Source organism: Tiliqua scincoides, chromosome 6 (assembly GCF_035046505.1).
Source record: "Tiliqua scincoides isolate rTilSci1 chromosome 6, rTilSci1.hap2, whole genome shotgun sequence".
NCBI lineage: Eukaryota > Metazoa > Chordata > Lepidosauria > Squamata > Scincidae > Tiliqua > Tiliqua scincoides.
The window spans coordinates 54,269,492-54,292,080 of record NC_089826.1 but is presented as its reverse complement, the minus strand read 5'-3'; the positions used below and the strand labels follow the sequence as shown (position 1 = coordinate 54,292,080).

Here is a 22,589-nt window from a genome sequence, read left to right as displayed (position 1 = left end):
TGAAGTTTCTTCCACATGTTGAAGAGGCAGTTCAGTTTTAAGCCATTCTGCCCAACACTGGATATAAACAACAGGGATCAAATGCGTACACCGGTGGGTTGGGCAGAAATGGGTTAATTTGCAAATTTTAACAGGAGAGCAACTATTAAGAATACACTTTTAAGATTTGGGTTGTTTTTTATAAAGTTTGAATCAAGTTTTCAAAATGTTGTAATGAGACATCTGGGCAGTGTTTATTTCTAAATAGGGGGCTGTCAGAGCTAAGGTTTGTGTGGGCAGATCATCTGCCCTGGATGAAGTCTTGACTAACTTATTCTACAGGTTGCAGTTGCTCAGTGGTGAAGGAAAGACACTCTGTACACACTTAGAGGTGCTGTATCATATTAAAAAAATTATAATATTGCTTCCCATTATCATAATACACAATACATAATACAAGAAAAGAGATATCATGAGATATTCGGTTACAAGATGAAAACCAATTGCTTTTTTTCATTCCTGACTCAACCTGTGTCCGTTGCAAGAGGAGATCCTGGTTTGCAAAGAACAAACAAACCAGAATAATGATCCTCAATCAAATTTGAAGAACTACTGACCTGATCTAACCTTTGAGGTAGAAGTAACCTTCCTTGTTGATGAGAGAAGCTTGGATATGATATTTAAGTCTTCACCATGACTTTACATGAAACATATGGTAAAAAGATCCAGAGTGCAACAGCACAAGCCTATGCATGTCTACTCAGAAGTAAGTCCACTTGTGTTCAGTGGGGCTTACTCCCAGGAAAGTGTGTATAGGATTGTAGCCTAAATTGGTTAATCCTGAATAAAAGCTTGTGACTCTCATCCCACATATAAGCACTGGGTGGCAGTTTTAACTTGAAAAGTCATGTCATAAATTAGGCAAGGATATCTACTAGAAGCTTCCAGTTTATATGGCTTTTCATCCTTCCTCTGTTCATCATCTGGCAAACTTGGGCATGAGATCACAGCTCTCTAGCACTCAGCACCCTGGTAAGGGGAGAAAAGAGGGGTACATGGTAAGGCTTTATTCCCTTTGGTTCTTTAAAAAGCCCTGCTACAATGTTCAGGTCTCCTGAATCTGGAATCAGTGGGACTTCTTTATTATTTCTACTACAAAATTACAAATGAAAATATATTACATAAAAATATGCAAAACCTGAAATGCAAGATGACATCACATGAATACTAACAACTTATATCTAGCAATATCAAAAATATATTTGTTTTCATAAATAAAAGAACTGAAGACTATTTAGAACAGAAAGTTTTTCCATTTATCTTTTTTTTTTTTTTTGGTCATAAGTATGTTCACAGTGGTTAGGAGCTTCTAAAAAAGTTCCTGCTGTGATGCCAGCTGTCTGATCTCCCAGGTGACCAGGGAATCAAAAGGCAAATTCTGGTTTGCTGTTAAAGAAAACATCCAGTATATATGTCTGCCTTCCCCCCCCCCCATGGAAAATCTTAATTAGCATGTCCTACGCATGCTATCCTACGAATGTCTTGTGTTCAGTGGGACTTACGCCCAGAAAAATGTTTATAGGATACAGCAAAAGGCTTTTAATACCAAAAACAAAACAAAGAAAGAAAGAAATCTAACTTCATCATGCACATATTTATTGTGAAACACTCTCCCCTTAAAAATGATCGCCCACTAGACTCTTTGGAATATCTTTTTAACCAGAGACAACAGAGTTGGTATTTTTTCTGAACTTTGTGTTCACAGATGGCATGAGTACACTCCATCTTCTAATCTAGACATTAACATATGCCTCTAGGCACATTTTTCAGTTTGCCTTCTGGTGAGTTGGATGCATTTTCTCTGCTTGGATCTTTTTGAAAAATGTTTCCAAGGCAACACCTTGGCACTCCTGTTGGTCATATCATTGGTTCTGTTATTGGAGAAGACCTAGCGTCCTGCTCCCCTTGGCTATACCTCTGTCTAAAGCAGTGGTTCCCAGCCACTATGAGCCTGTGGACCACTGCAGCAAAAATAGGTATTGTCGTGAACCACATGCAACCCGCCCCCCACTCCTGCACACAAAAAATACAATTAAATTTATACCATTACTAGGGAAGATTTGTTAGAGATTTATTAATTATTTGAGAGTTGTTATTTGTTTTTATTTATTATTTATAGAGAACCACTGTGGGTTGCTGCTTTTGTTGTTGACTGTGGCTGTGGGCCACATGTGAGTCCATTCGTGACCCTCTCTGATGGACTACCAGAAAGGGTGGAGAATGGGCTTCCCACAGCCCCAATTGACACTGCAGTGCTGGTTGCATGTAATGCATTCTCCACCCTCTCTGGTGGTTCATGGGGGAGTGCTTGCTTGGAAGATGCTGGAAGTGATCAAAAACAATCTTAGACACCTCATGGACCACTTCTCAAATCTCATGGACCATAGGTTGGGAAGCAGTGGTCTAAGGAAAATAGTATGGCAGTAACCAGCATAAAATCCCTGCTTGACTCTCACTTCTGCCATAAACTTGCCAGATGGGTGCCCAGGGTATGGTCTGAAGGCATATGATACATCAACTTTATGGAAACAAAGCAGGTGTGTGTCTGTTCAGTAAGTAGATAAGGGACCACTTAGAAGACCTATACATACTGACTTGAATGACAGGATGGAATAAAGATGGACTATAAATATAGTAAATACATAGCATCACACAAACTTTCTCTCACCCTTTCAGCTCATTATCTATATAGATGTGGCAAGATTAAGCTTTCTTATAGGATTGCTGAACAATGCAAATTTTCACAATGTGACTTAGAGCCCAATCCTATGCATGTCTACTCTAAGGCTCATTATAGTCAATGGCACTTACTCCCAGGTAAGTGTAGATAGGATTGCAGCCTTATAGTCTTTAATATTGTGTTGGTTTTGCTACAACACTCTTAACCCCCCACCCTCAAGTGGCGCACTGTTGGCACTCAATAAATGTTTAGCAGTAATAGTAGTATAGGAGACTACATGTTCTGCTAGGTTCTATGAAGATCTGTAGGTTCTTAACTTAGTGTATGACATTGACCAAATGCAAATATCTATCCATTCATCCTTACCAAGCAACATAAATACCTTACAGCCCAAACCTATGCATGTCTACCGAGAAGTAAGCCCCATTATAGTCAATTAGGCTTACTCCCAGGAAAGTGTGGATAGGATTGCAGCCTCAGATGCTCACCTTCCCAAAGCCTGATGAGTTTCCACTTGGCATTTATTAGGAAAAAAATAACAGTTATCATCTGTGAATGAGCTGTATTTATGGAATTTGTGGAACTCTGTGAACTAATCAGGAATGTGCATTCTGTGGACAAGCTTTCAAAAGAGCACTTGAACACTGCTTTTCAGGAAAAAAAAAATCTGCACAGGATAGCCAGAGCCCATTGTTTTTTCTCCATTAACAAAAGACAGCAATGAAATGAGAGCAGCTAGTTCGTAATCCCACAGTAGTCAAGACCTAACTACAGAGGATCACATTTCAGATGTTATGTCTTATTTAACTGTAGGCCTAAGCCAAAGATCCCTAAAGGAATTCAAGGCAGACTATAAATGGGCAAAAGTGGCTCTGTGTTAGCACTTGCATCTCTTCTGGACAGGGTCTTCTGGACAGCAGATTGCTGCTGCAATCCTATTCACACTTACCTGGGAGCAAGTTCAATTAAACTCAACAGGGCTTACTTTTCTGTAGACATGCATAAACTTGCACATTTAAGGCTGCAAGCCTAACCTCACTTTCCTGGGAGTAAGTCCCATTGAACACAATAGGACTTACTTCTGAGCAGACCTGGTTAGGCTTACACCCTAACTTACATATACATACAACCAGCACATTAATTTTGGGGAAAAGGTCACTAATTAAATTGTTTTCTGTCTAGGAGAAGTTACCTGTTAACCTTATCCATTGTCACTTAAATGAGTTCAGTGGGTCAAGGGCATGCTGAGATCAATGATGCAAACTGAATCCATCTCAGTCAATCTTATTGAGCACCACACTTTTGGTTTGCTTGTTCTTTCAGGAATGCAATTTTTTTTCTTTGCAGAGGAGCTTAAAAGGCTTCTGAAATGAAGGCAGTTTTCAATGCTTTTAACTAGAAAAATAATACAATCATGGCAGGTTGAGCAAACATCTCACAGAATGGAAACAAGTGAAGTAAAGAACAGGTACAGGATATCTCAGGTACATGGAGTGGAGGAAAATGAAACAGGACAAGACTGCTTCCCTTCCTTGTGAATCATATCAGAACCCTCAGCTCTGGGGGTTCTGAAGTGGGGGAAAATTTTCTATCTTACTGAGTAACTGGGCAGAATATAGCTTATCTGTTCTCTGCTCCCTTCCTACTCACCACACTTTCCTTCTAGGGAGAAAGTGGTGAGAAGAGAGAAAAGGTTGCAATCCTATATATGCTTACCTGGGAGTAAGGCCCACTAAATTAAATAAGGCTTATTTCTGAATAGACACGCTTGGGCTGCAAGTGTACTAGGGAGACTTCATCCACCACCATACTCTGATCTCTCCTTCCTTGCCATCATCACTCTAGTTATAGGTAGCATGGACAGGAAGAGAGAGAGAGAGAGAGAAACTGTGTTTTCTGGCAAGCAACTGGGATGGGAAGCAGGGTTGGCCATGAGTTTTAGGCAAACTGCCCCCCATGACCCCTTCTTTCTTGGGTGATGAGAATTTGAATGTTGTGAGTTGCCTTAGATTCCATCTTGTAATAAAGCATGAATTATCCTTGCTGAGAGAAATCCAAGAGGACAGGTTCTCAAACTGCTGTGACTTTTTCTAGCACTAGGGCCAGGCTGTAATCTGGCCATTGGAACTGTGTCATGAGAAGCACTTGTGTTACCTGATTGTTTGGACTTTTGTGAGGCCAAGATGCTAGGACTGTTAAGAATTGGCTTCAGGTGTGTTTATCAGGTTAGGAGGAGGTGAGATTGTGCTGTAGTAACCTTCAAGACCCTTTCATGGCTGTAGGCCTCTGAGTGGTGGGAACCTTTGTGAAGGTGAGCTAAAGGCATAAAAGATCACCCTGGGGATGTGATTTGCTGGATTGGGTGTCGTAAACATTTGTACACTCCCAGGGTTTTGGGGTGCTCAGAGTTCTTGAACCCTAGAGCCCTCAAGGACCCCTTTCGGTAGTACTGCCACCACCCTGTATGTGCCAGTGTCTCAGTCCAGGGACACTGAGACCCTCTAGGCTTAATCCTATCCCTTGCAGGCACTGAGCACTTTCTTTGCTTAAAGTCTCAGCCCTCAAGTTACTAGTCCTCACTGAGGATTTGGTAGCTTGCTGAATAGCTAGGCAGGATTCTGAACCTTTGTCCCCAACAGACAATGAACAACTTAGCAAAAGGATTTTTACTTTATTAAGTACATAGGGTTACATAAAGTTACAAAAGGCAGCAAATGCTAGCGGCATAAAACTTCTAGGAAACATATCAGCATAAAATAACAAAGCCAACTGGCTATCTCTATTATTCCCTAACTCTCACCCGGTCAGCTTCTTTTGTAGATTTTCAGCTTCCAGTTACCTATGAGGCCACATGGCCCTGGTGGGGCAGGATGTTGCTCCCACCAGGAGAGAAAGACAAGACTCCCCTTTGGGCTTTGTTCTTATACTTCCCATGTTAACAGGATGGGGTGACTCTCTACTTATTTTAAACTGCCCAATCAGAACTCTTGGGGACAGAATCTTCTGGAAGTGGGGCTGGATAGTAGTCCTCTTAGTTCTCCCCTCCCCACTGCAGATTCATGGGTGCCTCTGTTTGCTGAGGTGCTACATTATCACCTTCCATTGAGTTGTAAATTCCTTGCAGCTAGGACTGCAAGCCACTTCACTGTTACTGGGTTACTTTGGTTCAGGCTTTGCAATACTACTAGGCCTAACTGTACATACGTGACACTGGGCTGTTAGCACCCTGTGTAATCTCAGAAGGCAAGGTAAGTTAGGAGAAGCTGTCTGCCTGAGGTGTTTCTGAACTGTATTCTTAAATTTTCTGTTATCCTTTTTCCTTTTAATAATGTATAATTAGAGGTGTTTGTTTCTGGTGGATAAGATTAGATTTACAGCCTAAGTCTTAATGAACACAATGGGCTTATTCCAGAGTAAGGTAAACACCTCTATTTATACTGTAGCCCACTGCAGTGTGCTTGTTGTTTTGGGAAATCCTGGTTCAGTCTTGATCACAAAACTCCTGTTACTGTATTATGGTCAATACTGAGAAGGGGGGAGTCTTGGGGGCTTGTGAGATTTGGCTTTTCTGGTCACTGGGATGCCTTGGTTACCCCAATAGTAGCACTACCTGGTAAGATTGGTGTTAATATGGGAGTGTGGCTTGTTTAGAGCTAACACATAGTTGAGTGATGCTACACAGTCCAGGTGAAATGGCAGGCAGCCTCCCCCCTTATCTTGTTAGGTAGGCCTCAAATCAGAGTGCTGGTCTTGGGGATCAGCAGCTATGTCTCCCATAAGGCAGTGGTTCCCAAACTCTTTTGACTGCTGGTTCCTTTGACCTCCAGGGCTATTGGCCATGACTCCCCATTATGGTCATAATCATATATTATACTTATATGCCTTATACACTATAAGGCAGGAGGGTTTTTGCAAATTCCATGGCTCCCCTGGCTGGTTTCTATGGCTCCCCAAGGAACCACTGCTCATAGGTGGGAACTGTTACTGTATGGGGTTGATACTGCTGTGCAGACCCCATCTGGTGCTGTTCGGAGCCTCAGTACTGTCTCCAGATGCTTGGTGATGTCCTGCATGGGTTGCTGAACTGCACTGAGCTTGGCTTCAATTTGTGTGGCTGGGAAACTTAGTGGGAATGCTGATCAGCAGTGAGCACTTCTAAGGGTCCTGGGAGCTGCTCAACAATGCTGACCCCGGAAGCTGGCCAAGAGGCGAGCCATGGTCCTCCACTCCCAGGACTCAACTATTTAAAGTAAGCTATCAACAAAAAGATTAGATCATAAATGATGGATTATTGCTGGGATAAATGTAGCACGCTATTCCTCAAACTTTTTAGTACTAGGACCCACTTTTTAAAATGGCAATCTATCATGACCCAGTAGACAAAAAAAACCAACCGGGTTCACATGTGATCTATGAAATGCCAATTACTAAAGAAAATTGGCAAATTTGACACTTTAATTTCAGGGCATGGAGATTATCTCATACCATGGGTTAGCACTCCAGCTAACAATTTGCTTCTGCAAACCAGGTAAGAATGCTTGCAAAGTTTAAAAAAAAAAAAATGTTTCAAAAGCTTTTTGCAACCTACCAAAAATTGCCTCATGACCCACAGGTGGATCCCAACCCACAGTTTGGGAATCACTGATGTAGCAAGAAAAAAATGAAACTCTTTAATTAATTGTCCTAGAAATAGCTGCCTATATTTAGGGAGAAAAAAACTTGACATACATTCAATGTTTTAATGACTCTGTAATTGGGCCCAATCCTGTTCCATGTGAAATCAGTGGTGCAAGTTTGCAAATCACCCCACTGGTAAGAGAATCAGCCCAAATGTCCTTTACATGTGAGGTGGGGGGAGGAAACTTCAAAGGATGTTTGAGGCACAATGTGGAATGCATATGGGAAGCTCTACCTCACCGCAAAAAAAGTGTTTCTGAGAGTTTTTTTAGCTTTTTATTTTTTCCAGGCAGCATATCTCAAGGCCATAAACACACCATTACCATTCTGTTCAGAGGCAAGAGAAAGAAAGGATTCTAATAGAAGTCTCAGTTCCAACATTTCCATTAGGTGAACATTGGAGAGGCACAGGGGACAAGCTGTCAGATTCATTTTTGGTAGGACTCTCAGATCCATAGAGGGGGGAAAAGATAACATATATGCATGTAACATTTATTTTCAAACAGGAAAATGCAAGGTTGGGGATAGCCTTTGTAACATACTCCTGTAGCTCCACAGAAAAAAAAGATACTTAATATGTACATTTCCCTGAGTTTTAAAATTCTACAACAAGCAATTTTTTTTTAATTACTTGACTCACCCTCTGTTAAAAAGACCATAGCCACCAAGGACCTTTGGAGACCTGGCCCCCCTCAAAGGTATTCCAACCACTAGAGGGCAGTGCAGAGTGGAATATGGCTGAGATACAGTTGACAGACAACCCCCTTTTCTTCAGGTCTCTCCAAAAAGGGAAAAGATGGAAGAGTAACCCTGTCCACACTGGTGTTTTTGTGCTGCTGTACAACTATTCTTAAAAAGTTCCTTGTTCTGCATTAATGAACGTAATAATTTAAGGACAAGAAAACACAGGTGAACTATGGATTGATGACAACATTGCTTGACCCTGCTGCAAAGAGCAAGTGAACAATGTATGACAATACCAGATGAAACACTCCATCTGAAAGTGTCCTATGTTTTTACAAAAGAGATTAATTATCCTTCCACAGCAATGATTGATCCCTTGACTGGGCCTTAAGGAAATTGAGCCATGAGCCTAGCCTCAAATATATACTGTACAAAAACAACATTTCAAGTCCTTTTGTTATTAAGATAATTTTATAGTTAGAATGTGGTATTTAAAATAACAACATAGCACATATTTCTCTATTAAACTAGGACTTATGGAGAGTATAAATGGGTAAATTATAATAAAAGAGTCACATTTTGTTTTCTTGTTTGAGTAATCAACACTTCAAACCCTGAAAAAAAAGACCACAATATGGTATTATTTCCCACACAAAGGTTGCTTTCTGGATGCCTGTACACAAATTATAATTAATTGGCAAAGGAAATATGCCAAGAATGAGTATTTGTTGACTGTGTCTTTGTGGGCAAGCAGTAAGAGAGGAAGTGGATAGAGGGAACGTTCTGCTTTCCAGATCCATAATGTTTTGATGTCAGTGCCCCAAATTTATGGAATGATTAAAATTATAAGCCACATTTTAAAAATTCTATTACGTTTCTATTGCTCACACTTCGCTTTATGTATATGCAATGCATAATTCCATATGTATTTATAACAAGACCAGCTGTTGAATATGAACACCCAGTATATGAGTTTAATATAAGTAAAGGAAAATAACATTAAATCCTGGCACAAGCTTTCATATATGCAAGCCAAGTTCCAGCATGAATGGGCTTCTCCATTTGCTTACTAGAATGGAGAATTTCATTTATACATGTGTATATCCTTTCTGCACATAGAGCTTTCATTTCCATCAACAGGAATAGAGAAGCCCTTGCAGGAGAAGAGCTCTGTACGCAATACACACTGGGAATCTCTTGCTCACATGGAGCTTTCTTTGGGCATCAGAGTGTCAACAGGCCCTCCAGAAACAGTTGACTAGGGCTATTACTTAACTAAGATCTGAGTTGCCCTTGACTTTTACAAATCTGCTGAGGAAGCAGCATTTCCATTAAATCCACCCCACAGTGTGACTGTAATGTTTAAAAGGCTGCAGACACATAGACAGGACCTAAGGTGTGGATTTTTCCTACAGAATAGATATCCTCTTAGAAGCAAAAGTTCTGGAGAAACACCCCCTTGATTGCTCGCATTCACATGGTTGGGGACAAAAATAGCAGCACCATAGGATGTGCTCATTAAAAAGCTGTTTCATAGTGAGCCTGTAATATGCAGAAGGCACTAATTTGTCCCCAATTTAGCCTGAAAGTTCTAGTCAAGTGGATAATCAATAAGAATTACTTGTATGGCTACACAGTGTTGAGAATGAACAATTAAATACTAATTATTAGGGCATTTATATCTGGTCCCAAATCAGAGATGCTTTTAATTAATGCATTCATTATAATACATACACACATAATGAACATCCGTAGCACTTCACAGAGTTCTATGTGCAGAAAGTGGTTCTTGTCCCATGGAGCTTATGGGACAACCAATCCATAAAGATAGGAACATAAAAAGAAAGGGTCCTGCTGGTTCTAATCCAGAACTCTGCTTCACACATGGCCAGAAGCTCAGAACCAAGACAGCAAATTGTATTCAAAGGCATCCTGAATAATGCAAGGATGGGCACGCAGTTTCAAATTACAGCTACTCATGGCATCCACGCATCATTACTTAGTCCCAACTTTGCTCTTTTATTTTGAAAATGAAACTCTATAGCTGAGATCTTGACTCTAGAAAAGTTACATAATCTGCTGATGTAGAGTTAGCAAGTATTAGTTTTGTGGTGTGTTGTGTTCGTGAGTCATCCATTCCTTATTCAGAATGTATTTGGAGTTGGGTTGGTGACGTTCTAAAGGTCCAATTCGATCCAACTTTCCAGCACTTGATGCAGTTGTGCCAATGGGACCTGCACTGCATCCTATGCTGGGGGGGCAGTCACTAAGGCCTCCTCAAAGTAAGAGAGCATTTGTTCCCTTAACTGTGGTCTACAAGTGCATCAGTGCTGAAAAGTTTCACCAAATGCAATCACATACCATGCTGACATCAAGTCTAATATATTTAAAATAAAATATTGAAATGAATGGGAACCCATATGAAATTGGCTCACGACCCACCTAGTGGGTCCTGACCCACAGTTTGAGAAACACTGCCCTAGGGCATCTGGTGGGCCATTGTGAAATACAGGAAGCTGGACTAGATGGACCCTGAGCCTGACCCAGCAGGGTGGTTCTTATGTTCTTAAGAAGATGAGCAGCAGCAGTGGTTACCTGCCTGTTCACTGATTCTCTCCTGTCCAGCAACAACAGCTGGAGACAACAGTGGCAAGATGTGTGGAGCTACCATTGGTGGCACCAGGGAAAAAATATTGGGGTAGGTACAGAAGACGCAAAGTACTTTTTGAATTGGGGGGGAGGACAGACTGCACTTGCTATAGCAGTTACCTGCACTGAACAAGGGGCCGGAACAGAAGACCTCCAAGGACTTTATCAACACTCATGTTCTGTGTTAAACTTCTGAAAAAGGACCATGTACTTCACATAAGCAGTCTCATCTGTGAGCCTCTGGGACACTGTTCTTGATGTTGACGCTTTTAATTAACAAACAGTATGTTAATTGATGATAATAAAGAAAAGCACTCTGAGGATGTGAAAAGTGTCTTTCATGTTTCCATAGGAGTCCAGAAATGGGGTGGGGGGGGACAAGGGGAACAGACCACTTTTCTGGGAGTACTTACTACCTCTGAGCCCAACTATGACGCCCTTTGAGATAGGAGATTCACTTAGGGCCTGAGGACTTCTCTCAAAACCAATTTTGTTATAATGGGGTGCAAAGCTATTTGCAAGAGCACTTCTCCCCTTGACTACAGTCCTTTTTCTTCAGCATCAAATTAATCCACTAGCGATTCCAAATGCTCACCTTTCCTTATGAAAGCCTAAGCTGTCTGCTAGCACGATGACATCATCGTGCAAGCATTTTCACACAGTACGTGCTCTGAAAAGCTTGAGGTTATGCTCTCAGAAAATTGCTCCCCCCCCAAAAAAAATCACACGTTTCCAATTAAAACACCATTTTCTCTTCGAAGCAGCTTCCAATTATCTCACCCCAACAACTTCCCGATCAAATTAGCTTGTTCGGTTTGTTGGGATCCAACATTAGAACACAAGCATTTAGGGTCGACAGCAGGTGGGACACAGCACACTGGCAATAAAAATTCCATATTAATATTAAACTAACAGTACTCAAGACTTAAGCTTTAGAAGCTGTAGAATATCCTACTTTACCTATTATAGCAAGCAATTATGATTTTTTTTCGGCATATAGAGCAATGCTTTCATTCTTTGGCTTTGGATAAATGAAAATCCCCATTGCTTCAAAAAAAGGCTTGTTAAATGGCCCAATGTTCTAGTTTCTGTTTCATTCTGGCAGCACAAAGTAACTATAAACTGTGCTTTCAGCATCCAAGTTAAACCAACTTTATGACTCTTTGTATTGGCAGAACCATGCCAAATAGCTTAACTGGATGGATTCCATCAATGGCCTGATATTAACAGACCTTGACGATAAAGGCTGTTCTCACAAGTGATGCTTAAACTAGTTTTTGCATTTCTTGCATCTGTCAGGGTTGCCTTGCACATTAAATTTTAAAGCGCATATGTCAGATTATTTTTTCTGAGCCCCCACAAAACTGTGAGGCACAGATACTATTGGCAATTGCACACACTGCACAGGTACACGAGCAGCAGAAGCCTATACATATCTATGCTGAATTGAGCTCCATTGAGTTCAATGGGATCTACTCCTAGATAGGTGTGTATAGGATTGCAGCCAGACAGCCCAATCCTATCCACACTTTCCTGGGAGTAAGCTCCATTGACTTTAATGAGACTTACTTCTGAGTAGACATGCATAGGCTTGGGCTGTAAGTGACCAGGGAACCAAAGTTTGCCACAACTCAGGATTTACTGCAATTCTGTACACACATGTAGGAGTAGGTTCCATTGAACTCAATACTTCTGAGTAAATATACACAGGATTGGGTTGTGAGAGATTGAGCTGCAAATCAGGACTTCCTTGTTCACATCTCACTCACTAATAATAAAATGACTTACTTCTGACTAGTCATGTATGGGCTTTTGCTGTAAGTGGCCTTAGGTGAGTTAGTCCCTTGTAACCACAGTTGCAGTAGGCAAATAAGAATACTTATAAGATAACACATCTGGAGAACTTTGCACACTCAAAAAGCACTGTATAAGTGCTGAATATTGTTACTGTGTAGAAGGAATTTCAGCAGCTACAGCTTGTATTTCAATGGGACTTAGCCATGACATTCTTATGTGTGCAAAGCAGTGTTGGGAAAACCCAGCAGGGCTTGACAAGTCAACTCACAGAGTCACTGCACCCCAAGACTTGATTCAAAAAAAAGAGTCATGACAGGCAAATTCCCAGTTTCCAAGTCACCCTTTAGTGTCTCTAAGGGACTTGAGTCAAGTGGCTCCCCCCCTTTAAAAAGTCAGGCTGCGGGGGGGGGGGGATGGGGGACAGGGCTGCTGCTGCTGGTGTGTGTGGGTGTGTGTCTGTCTGTCTGTCTGTCTGTCTGAGTTCTCTCTTCTTACTCCCCTACTGCCCCAGCCCATCTGTAAAAATGGTGGGAGGCGTGAGATGGACTGAGTGAGAGCCAGGACAGAAGCAGCGAGAGGGAGGAAGGTCACGAGCAGCAGCTGGGAGGCTTACCAGGATGACCTGATCCCTGGCAGCCCTACTCAGAAGCAGTCCCACTGTAGCTAGTCATTCAATGAGGTTTGCTCCCCCAAGTAACAACGGAGTCAAGAAGCCATGTGGTTGGAAAGCAGAATCAGGCAAAAGAGTTTTCTCCTACCTCCCTGGGCTTCTGGCAAGAAAACCCTTGGGCTCCTCCTCCTGCTCTCCCTCAGCCAATAAAAATATCTGAATGCCCATCCCTTGTCCAATCCATTCCTTCCTTCCTATCAGAAATGGAGAAAAAGAGCTCCCTCCTGCCCAATTCATTAACCCTTCCCTGCATCCCAGTTGGAACCTCCTGCTGCTTGCTGTTGGATTGCTAGTCCCACAAAGTCTTCCATGCAGCGAAAACAGTGAGCAGACACCCCCAGACGCTGGCAGACTTGAGTCAGCATAAGTGGGAATGAGTGCCAAGGCAGGGAGGCTCTGACTCGAGTCTTTTTCAGTCTACCACACATGCAACTCACGAGTCACTGAGTCACCAAAAAACACACATTTTCATGACTTTCATCTGAGTCACCTGATTTGAGTTCCCAACCCTGGTGCAATGTCATACATTTTCCCAGCAAAGAAATGAATCTAGAAGCCTGCTTCTACTTTCTGATTTCCCTTACTAGAAGAAGGTTCTCTGGAGGAAGAAGAATGATGGATGCCCTTTTTATATTGAGAATGAAATAACTTCAGTTGGTGTGGAGCCCTGTTTTATAGAGGAACAGCGGTTACATCAGTTTCTCCCAGCTGCCTTTTTGTTACCTTCAGGTAGGTGTCATTTACAACTAACTGACTGCAAGAAGATTATTACCATCAGGTAAGGATGGTATCCATAAAATGGAGCCTTCAACCCTTCTGTTTTAGAAGTGGCAGGACACTGTTGAATTGTTTCATTCTGGTGTGTTTACATAGTCAAAGAGTTCATCATGCAAGAAGAAGTATATATTAAAAATACTTTTCTTTTTATAATGACATTTAAAAACATATTATCAGTAACTGAAGAATATAGAAAGATCAAGTACAGTACTTTCATTCTACTATCTCATTATCCATATTGAATATATATATATATATATATATATATATATATATATATATATATATATATATATATATATATATATATATATATATTCAATATTGAATATATATATATTCCATATATATTACATTCAATTACATTTTTATCACTCCCTTTCCACAAGGAGATATACCTGCCTGTTCCTCCTACTCCATTCTCAGAATGATCTTGTGAGGTAGCCTAAGGCTGCAATCCTAACCACACTTTCCTGAAAGTAAGCCCCATTGAACAAAATAGGGCTTACTTCTGAGTAGACCTGGTTAGGATTGTGCCCTAAAGGAAGGAGATTAGCTCATTACATGAAGTTTCATGGGTGAGTGGGGATTTGAACACCAGTCTCTCTGGTCCTAGTTTGACACCAAAGCCATGCTACCTCATTTCCAAAAGCATGCAAAGAAAGAGACTTGAGGTTCCTTAAAGACTGACTGATTCATTGTTGTTAGATGACATGAAATCAAGTCTACAAAAATGTGTGCCACAATAAAGCTGTTAGTCTTTAAGGAAGCAGAAGCATCCTTTTTGAGTTTTCCATAAGAGACTTACATAGTTGGAATTTGTCATTCCCAAAATTTTAAATAAAGCACTGCATTTTAATAAATAAATGTAAGCAGTCAAGAATGGAGTCATGGAAAGTGAGTACTGATGAAGGTGTTGAATAAAATCATAAGTTTAGGGATTGTCAAAACCCATTCACAGAAATCTTGAATAATAAGTGAACATGTCTACTAACAAGATAGGCTTAGAAACATCTGCTGAAAACATTAAAAACTGCACCTTTATCTCCTTGTCAAATTAAGTAAAATCAGATTTTAATCATGAACATTATTGTTATCTTGTCTTCAGGGGAAAAAAAACCTGCTATAGTAACAGGGCCATATTGATTATTTGAGACTGGGGATTGTTGAGGAACCTTGGAGTAGGGGAGGTAGAGTGAAAGGCATGTGTCTGATTGCCCTTCCCACCATGAGTGACACAATAACTCTTCATGGGGACATTCTGGGATGGAACTGTGAGAGTTAAATGGACATCCAGAAGTGGCAAGCCCAAACAGAATGCAACAAGAAAGGCCAGTAGGAATTAGACTCAATCATATCTGCATTTTCAAATGCTTTTTGTCACTCAGGCAAAAATCTTCTCCTGTTAAAGACAATGCAACAAAAACCATTCACTTCCACTTCCCCATCCACCAAAAAATGTACTCCCAATACAGCACATCTGTTTGCGGATGATACCAAAAAACACATTGAGATTGAAATGCGATTGTAAATTCACTTTCTCATGTGCTATAAATCTATTTTAAAGCTTGATACTTCATGCATTTAAAATAGCATTTTCAGTCTTTTATAGATGAAGTCCCACCAGTGGAAGAGTGACCCAAAAGTGCTTTAAGTAATACATGTGAAACTGGTCTTAGGTTCTTCCATGCTTTTGTACTTGAAATATCCTGACTTTAACAGACAATTTGGTATGACTTCATTTTAATGCCATCCCTTTATTTAACTGTACTGAGTTAAAACTTACAAGTTCTATTTATTTCTTTTATCTATTTTGTTGATTCAATCTTTACAGCTCTTTATTGGGCACCATCTACCAAAACACTATCGTTTAAGCAGTATTCAACCTTCTGATTGTCTTTTTGGCTCAGTTCTCCATCAGACAACTGAGATCTATTTGGAGAAGCGAAAAATTAGAGAAAGTAGAGCAGTCTTGCCAACAATTAGGGTATAAATGCTACCTTGGGGAAGGCCTGTGTGTACAATCATCAATCTTAGACCTTCTGCTATGATCATTAGATGTTGGTGTCCATCCATGCCTATAAAGATCTCTGCTAGCCAAATGACATATTACATGCAGTGGTGTGTATCTTTTATTTTTTTTTTCCTCCTGTTTTTAAAAACAGAGACCAGCCTCTGATTGTGAGCTTCAGCAGAAGTTGAAGGCAGTTTGGGGTATGTGTATATATAAAGAGACAGCTGACTCCTTTCCTTCTTACCATATCTATGTTCAGAATACTATCCCTTCCTCCAAGTTGGCTTTTGCCTCAACAAGCAAAAGTTACAATCTATGCAACTGTAAGAAAAATGAATGAAGATATCAGATATTCCAAAGTAAGATCCATACCTGTTTTTCTTTTTTTAATCTCTAAATCAGTGTTCTTCAACCTTTTTTGTGCCATAACCCAAATTACTAAATAAAGTATGAGACTGGGGACCCACCAACAATCCCACCCACCCCCTGCCCCCATTGCCACCTACCCTATTCCCCCTATCTCTTCTGTCTTCACAACAATCCTGTGAGGTAGCAGCCTGAGCAGGGCCAACCTTAGGAGCTGTAGGACAAGACAGCAAGAAAAGACTGTGCAGGATTATATCAAGAACGCAGTTTTGATAAGGCAGTACCATGAATGGATTGGATCCAAGCCCTCTCTTGCACAGGGTTTGAAATGGTGCAGCAACCCCTCAAATGAGGCTTTGTTATCCAAAGGAGTCATGACCCACAGGTAGAAGAACACTGGTCTAAATCCTTCCTGACCAATGCTCCAGTCTCATTGATGACTTCGGTTTGGAGGTCTTATCAGCAGAGTAGCCGAATGTCTCATTCTTCATCTTCAGTGTTCTGTTTGGAGACCATCACCTAAACTATGTGTCATGTTTCTGGCTTGTGTTTAGGCCACATTTCCGAATCTACAGCACAAGTATTTCTGAAGAACCTGCACAAGGAATGTATTGTATGCATGCACAAATAAATGACATAATTCAATGGTTTAATACTATCTGCCAAGTTAAACTACTGCCGAGCAGCTGTGTACATTTAAAATGATCCCTGGCACTACTGAAGTTCATAAATCAGGAGCAACAGACTTTCTTCCAATTAAGAGAGAGAGAGAGAGAAATTAATGTGTCTATGACATGAATGACATTTCTATGTATTTATAAATACAAATAAAATAAATTGAATGTAATGTAATGCTGACTGTAATATTGAAATGGGGTGGGGATTAGTGGTGGTTGTTTTATTTTCTTAAAGTTTTCATTTAGTATTTCTGTGTTTTCAGAAGCTTTGCTGGAAGAAAAACCTGTCTTTAAAACCTGTGGTTTCTAAAGCCATTTATTCTGTTGACTCTTGCAAAGATGAAATTGACTCAACAGCTGTGACGGACTGCACACAACCTTTCAAAGTCTTCAGCTGTTTCAGCTCAATGTATTTGTATCTAATCCTTCAATAGTGGATATCAGTTGATAGAAGAGAGGCCCCCCCCAATAACTGTTCTGAGGCTACCTTGAATGGAGCCATGACATCAGCAATAGATATGTGTGTGTGGTTTTTTCCCTTTTTTAAATAAACCCCTCATTGCATATTTCCAGTCTCTAAGCCACTTTCTGTCACCTCCCTAAAGCAAAGCAAACCAATTGAAGATTTGTATTTTTTTCCCCATTTCACAAATTCATGGCCCCACACTTGCAAGCATTCCTGCAGTAAAGATATAGCCCTCTACCTGTGCATAAAAAATAGTGACAATATTTAGATAGGTGAATTAGCTCTGGAAACTTTAACTGAGTAGCAAATCAAGAAAAGCATTAATCACAGATTCAAATCCACTCCACTCCATGCCATTTTGTCACAACATCCACCAAAATCTCTTGTAGGACATGTCACTGGGCCAGTTATTTTCCCCTGTCCTGGATCTGAAGAAGCAGAAAGAAACTTAAAGAAGTACTAAAAGATATTCTTTCTTGACTCTTTATTAAGATTTGGCTCCTTTTCCCCAGTGTTGAAATAATATGATGCCTGCTTTCAACTGATCAAGACATGTTGTTTCACATCTAATTTTACCTTCCTTGCTGAGGACTCAATTGATTGGTATAAGCTTGACTTTTTTAAAGAAACTTAAAGATATTTCCCTCCTTTCATTCGTCAGCCTGCATAATTTAAGATATTCTGGGAAGGTGGCATGAACTGATTGCTGGGATTGAGCCAAAAATTCTCCCTTCCCCTCATTTTTGGAACTGGTTCATGATCAATGCCAGATTTCCAGCTGATTTTCATTCCTTCCCTCACCCCCATTCCCGTCACCATCAAGAACCAGTTTCTTATAGCTTGTTTTCATTGTGTGACAAAGAATGTACTGGGCCTGCCCCATCAGCCTTTTTCCCCATGTGCACATGTGGAAAGAATAATTAAAATGCCCAGATAAAAGGAAAGCAGATTAATCAGTTACGCTAAAGTTGGGAAAAACTGGACTAAAAAGCAACACATATTCTTTCTTTCTCTCTTTCTCCCCCCTGCTTAATATGCATCAAGAAATGCATCAGCCTTCCAATCTGTCCCCATATGTACACATGCAGAATTGTTTTAAAATGCTCCATTAAGCGGGGCATTAATTATATGGGAAGTTACATGCTCCCTGGCACTCACAGAAGAACTTTTTTTCCACTTCCAGTTAAAGCAGATGGGAGAAGGAAAAGGTAATTGTTTTCATTCCATGCTAGAAGGATGAGCAATGGCTAATCATAAAGTTCAGAGGTCACACAATCAGTGGCAGATAACATGCAAGATAAAGAACGCACATCTTTATATCTAGCATGCTCTCATGCAGAAGAGTCACAAGCATGTGACACCAGAGGACAACCTTGAGCACTACGGGCAACATAGTTCAAATGGCATCAATAGTATCACAGTAACTTGAAACCGAGAAAAACCCTCCCTCTCAAAAGGAAACGTACCAGTAAAGCTGAGTCATAATGTGCATAGAGGAACAGGGCTTTGGAACCCAAAGCAATTTTACAAAGCAAATGCTAGTGTTTTGGGAAAGGCCTTTGTATGGGAATTGCGGAAGATCTGGTGAGGAGGTAGGACGTGGTGTCAGCAGTGGCCCCTTTAAGGGTTAAGGCCTGGGCATTCAGCAGAGCGTGTGCTGTACAGCTGCAGCCACTTGAAGGCAATAGGACCCTCAGGCTTAAAAGCACCTGATGAAAGGCAAGTTTGGTGTGGGTAGTAGGAGGTGGAGAGCCTGGACTAAGGAACTAATGATCTATGGAACTACTGATGGGTGAATGGACTTTAGAGCAGAAACTGTTGGAGACACTGAGATTGGTGTTTGGCACGTGGAGGACCAAAGTGATGCTGTAGTGCAGGGCCTAGGAGAGGGGGGGTAAAGGGGGTAATTTGTACCTGAGCCCAGGGTCCAAAAGGGGGCCCAGGAGCCTCAGAAGGAGGCCCAGAAATTTCCTGGGATCTTACATTTTCCTATCTAGTCAGGCTTGTTGTCAGCATGGGATGCTGGGGCCCTATCACAGGGATGCTGCTGCAGCTACTGGCAAACCATATATGCTGGACCAAGGAATGCATACATAACACTTCTTAAAACAGTGTCAAATCTGGGAGGAAACTGGCCTGCTACAGTAACTCTTTGCCTTGTGGATCTGCTTACCATGAAGGAATTTATAGGAGCTCAGGGACACAGCTGCAGGACTACAGCTGCTGCAGGAGCAAGTTTTGTTATGCACAGGACACTTTCCATTCTAGTATGAGCCTAAAGATGATGGTACTAATTTTCTGCAATGATATTCTATATTTAAAAGATTTTAGAGAGGCTTAGGGCCCAATCCTACCCAACTTTCAAGTGCTGATGCAGCCATGCCAAGGAGGAGCCTGCTGCATCCTGCAGTGGAAAGGCAGTCACAGAGACCTCCTCAAGGTAAGGGAATGTTTGTTCCCTTATGATGGGGCTGCATTGGTGCTGGGAATTTGGATAGGATTGGGCCCTTAGGTGTTTGGTTTTCCTTATTACAGTAATGAGCTGCCAATGCCACAAGGGTGGGTAGACCTGGGCTCCAAAGACTTTTCTAACTATCCCCCCAAGCTGTTTTGCCCCTCCTGTCTCCAATATGCTCACCTGACACCACACTCCCCCACTCTGTTTCACGCCTCCCCCTTTGCAAAGGGGCCCAAAAGAAACTTTGTGCCCCTTGATAAAATTCTTCTCAGAGGCCCTGCTGTAGTACTGGGGGGAGCTGCTGGCAGGAGATGGGAGGAAGGAGGACCTCTGCAGGTTGTACAGGCAAGCTACTCTGGTGGTGGGGTCCAGCAGTACTGCTGGGCAGAACTAGGATCATTGTTGGGGGAAAAGGGGGAGGTAATTAGCTTAAAGTGGGCATAATTCTCTAAGCAAAGTTTGGACTGGGGATCTGGCAAAACAGCCTCACATCTGTTGAGCCAACCCACTTTGCCCCCCAAATGAACTTCACAGAAATGCCACACAGCTCTACCAAATGTTCAGTCACTCCCTCACTCCTGTTTTACTTCTTGTTCACATACAAAGGAAAATTCCCTTGGCAGTACTGAGGAAGACTCAAAGTGTACACATACCTATTGAGGAAGATGCATTTATTATAGGTATACGCCACCTTTCTTCCAAGGAGCTGCAGGCAGCAAACATTTCACTTCCCTCCTTTTACCCTCATCACAACCCAATGGGGCAAATTAGGCTGATATCAAGAGGCTGAGGGTCACCCAGTAAACATTAGGACTGTGTGGGGACCTTACTTTCTAGCCCTGGTTGGGCACTCTACGTGCTGCAGCATACTGGCTCACTGGCTTCCCATTCAGATGTAATGGAGGACTGCTGCAGACTGAGTGCTGACATGACTGGTGCTGCTTCTCCACAGCATCCTAAGAATCACAGGTGGTGGTTTGCAGGAGTAAATGTCAACAAGTGTTACAGAACTCTCAGTACTCCACAATACTGCTGGCCCTTAAATATTTTTGTTTTGGAAGCTTTTTTGCATGCTTCTATTATAGGCATAGATTCTAAAGGTGCTTTGCACCACCAGAAAGGCACTTCTTGCCAAAAGCACTTTCTGCCATTTTCTCCTCCTATGGCCTCATCTATTGCCACACCAATCCAGAGGTCTCCTAGCCCTCAAGAGCCAATTGTCAGGTACAAATAGGCCCCAAATAAGTCATGACTTCTTTTGGCTAAAACTCTGAGTCACGAGTCAGTACCCAAGTCAGTGACATGCATGACTCAGGTTCCCATGAGTCCTGGAAAATGTGTGTTTTTGCGACTTGAGTCAAGTCTGCAAGTCATGAGTGTCCATCCCTGGTCTAATGTAAATATTAACTGGCAAGCAGGTCCAGTTAAAGCCAACATTGGATTAGACTGTCATACCTGATTCAAGAGGAAATGGTGCCTGAAGTCATCCCCCTTGCTGCTGCCACCTTCATATGGGTAAAAGCATGTGCCCCACCTCCTTTTCTGTGAGTGGCATATGCCCCCACATCCTCCACTGTCACAAGCAAGAAGGAGGAACGAGATGGTGGCAGAGCTGGGAGGAACAGGTAAGAGAACAGATGGGGGCCAGATGAAGTGGTAGTGGGGGTTGTGGATGGACACAGGGGGTAATGGATGAATGTAGGGTACCATCTGTGCCCATTCACCACAGAAAAGCTTGCTTCACCTCATCTCATAACTGAGCAGGCCCTGCCTCTTGTCGTCAACCCGTAAATTAATATAAGTAGGTTCCACGTGACTCTCCTCACAGTGCATTGTAAACATGGACATCATGGTAGAAAAAATGGCTGTTTGAACTGACCCGAAGAACAGGTCAAAGTTTAGAAACTGTTAGGAGGACTCATACTCAGGTCCCTGGTTATTAAGGAAAGCTGCTTCAGACATTTGATCCTTGCATAGATCACAGATGATGGTTGGATAAAGGGAAAATTCCACAGAAAATTTTATCTTCTGCCTGCTGTTCTTTGAATTAGAGCCAATAAAAATGGAGAATTTTATTGGGAAGTAATAATTTTTCTCATATCAATCCTTCCAAGCACTATCATATCAGACCTCAAATGCATATGGCAAAATGAGGGCCCTACCCACTCCTTAAATATTTTCTTGAGATAGGAACCAGTTATTCCATTTATTACCTAGATTCCAGTCATTTATCGCTTAGATCCCAGTCATTCAACAAAATGTGTTCTGACTTTACAGCATGGAGTTCTGAGGTGCGGGTAGCATGCCCTCGTAAATGTAGTACAGATCTGGTGTTAATTCACCATCTCTGTGGACCTCCTGTTTTAAAATTCTGGGGATTGAGTTATGGGCTCAGAATCAATATTATGAATGAAGGATCCAACTAAAAGCCTGAAGACCACAATTTACTGGAGAAATCCAAGTTCCTAAACAAATTGAAGTGAAAAGCCTTTTCCCCAGAAACAATTCAATGGGAATTTCATGAAATGTGGCACAGCTCCACAAGATAATTCTCTTAATGCTCTTGTACTAGAAAGGAGAATAGACTCCAAAAACTACATTAAGGATATGTGTGTGGGTCTATTTACGTATTACA

General features: G+C 41.4%; 1 long non-coding RNA gene across 1 annotated transcript in view; it reads left to right on the top strand.

The window, feature by feature from the left end:
* Positions 1–17,150, top strand: part of LOC136655843 (uncharacterized) — a 35,424-nt gene extending 18,274 nt beyond the window's left edge. Inside the window, exons 2-4 of the long non-coding RNA XR_010794676.1 lie at positions 13,784–13,925; positions 16,139–16,187; positions 16,908–17,150. This is a non-coding gene — a long non-coding RNA (uncharacterized lncRNA). The remainder of the gene's footprint in view (positions 1–13,783; positions 13,926–16,138; positions 16,188–16,907) is intronic.
* Positions 17,151–22,589: the final 5,439 nt, after the last annotated feature.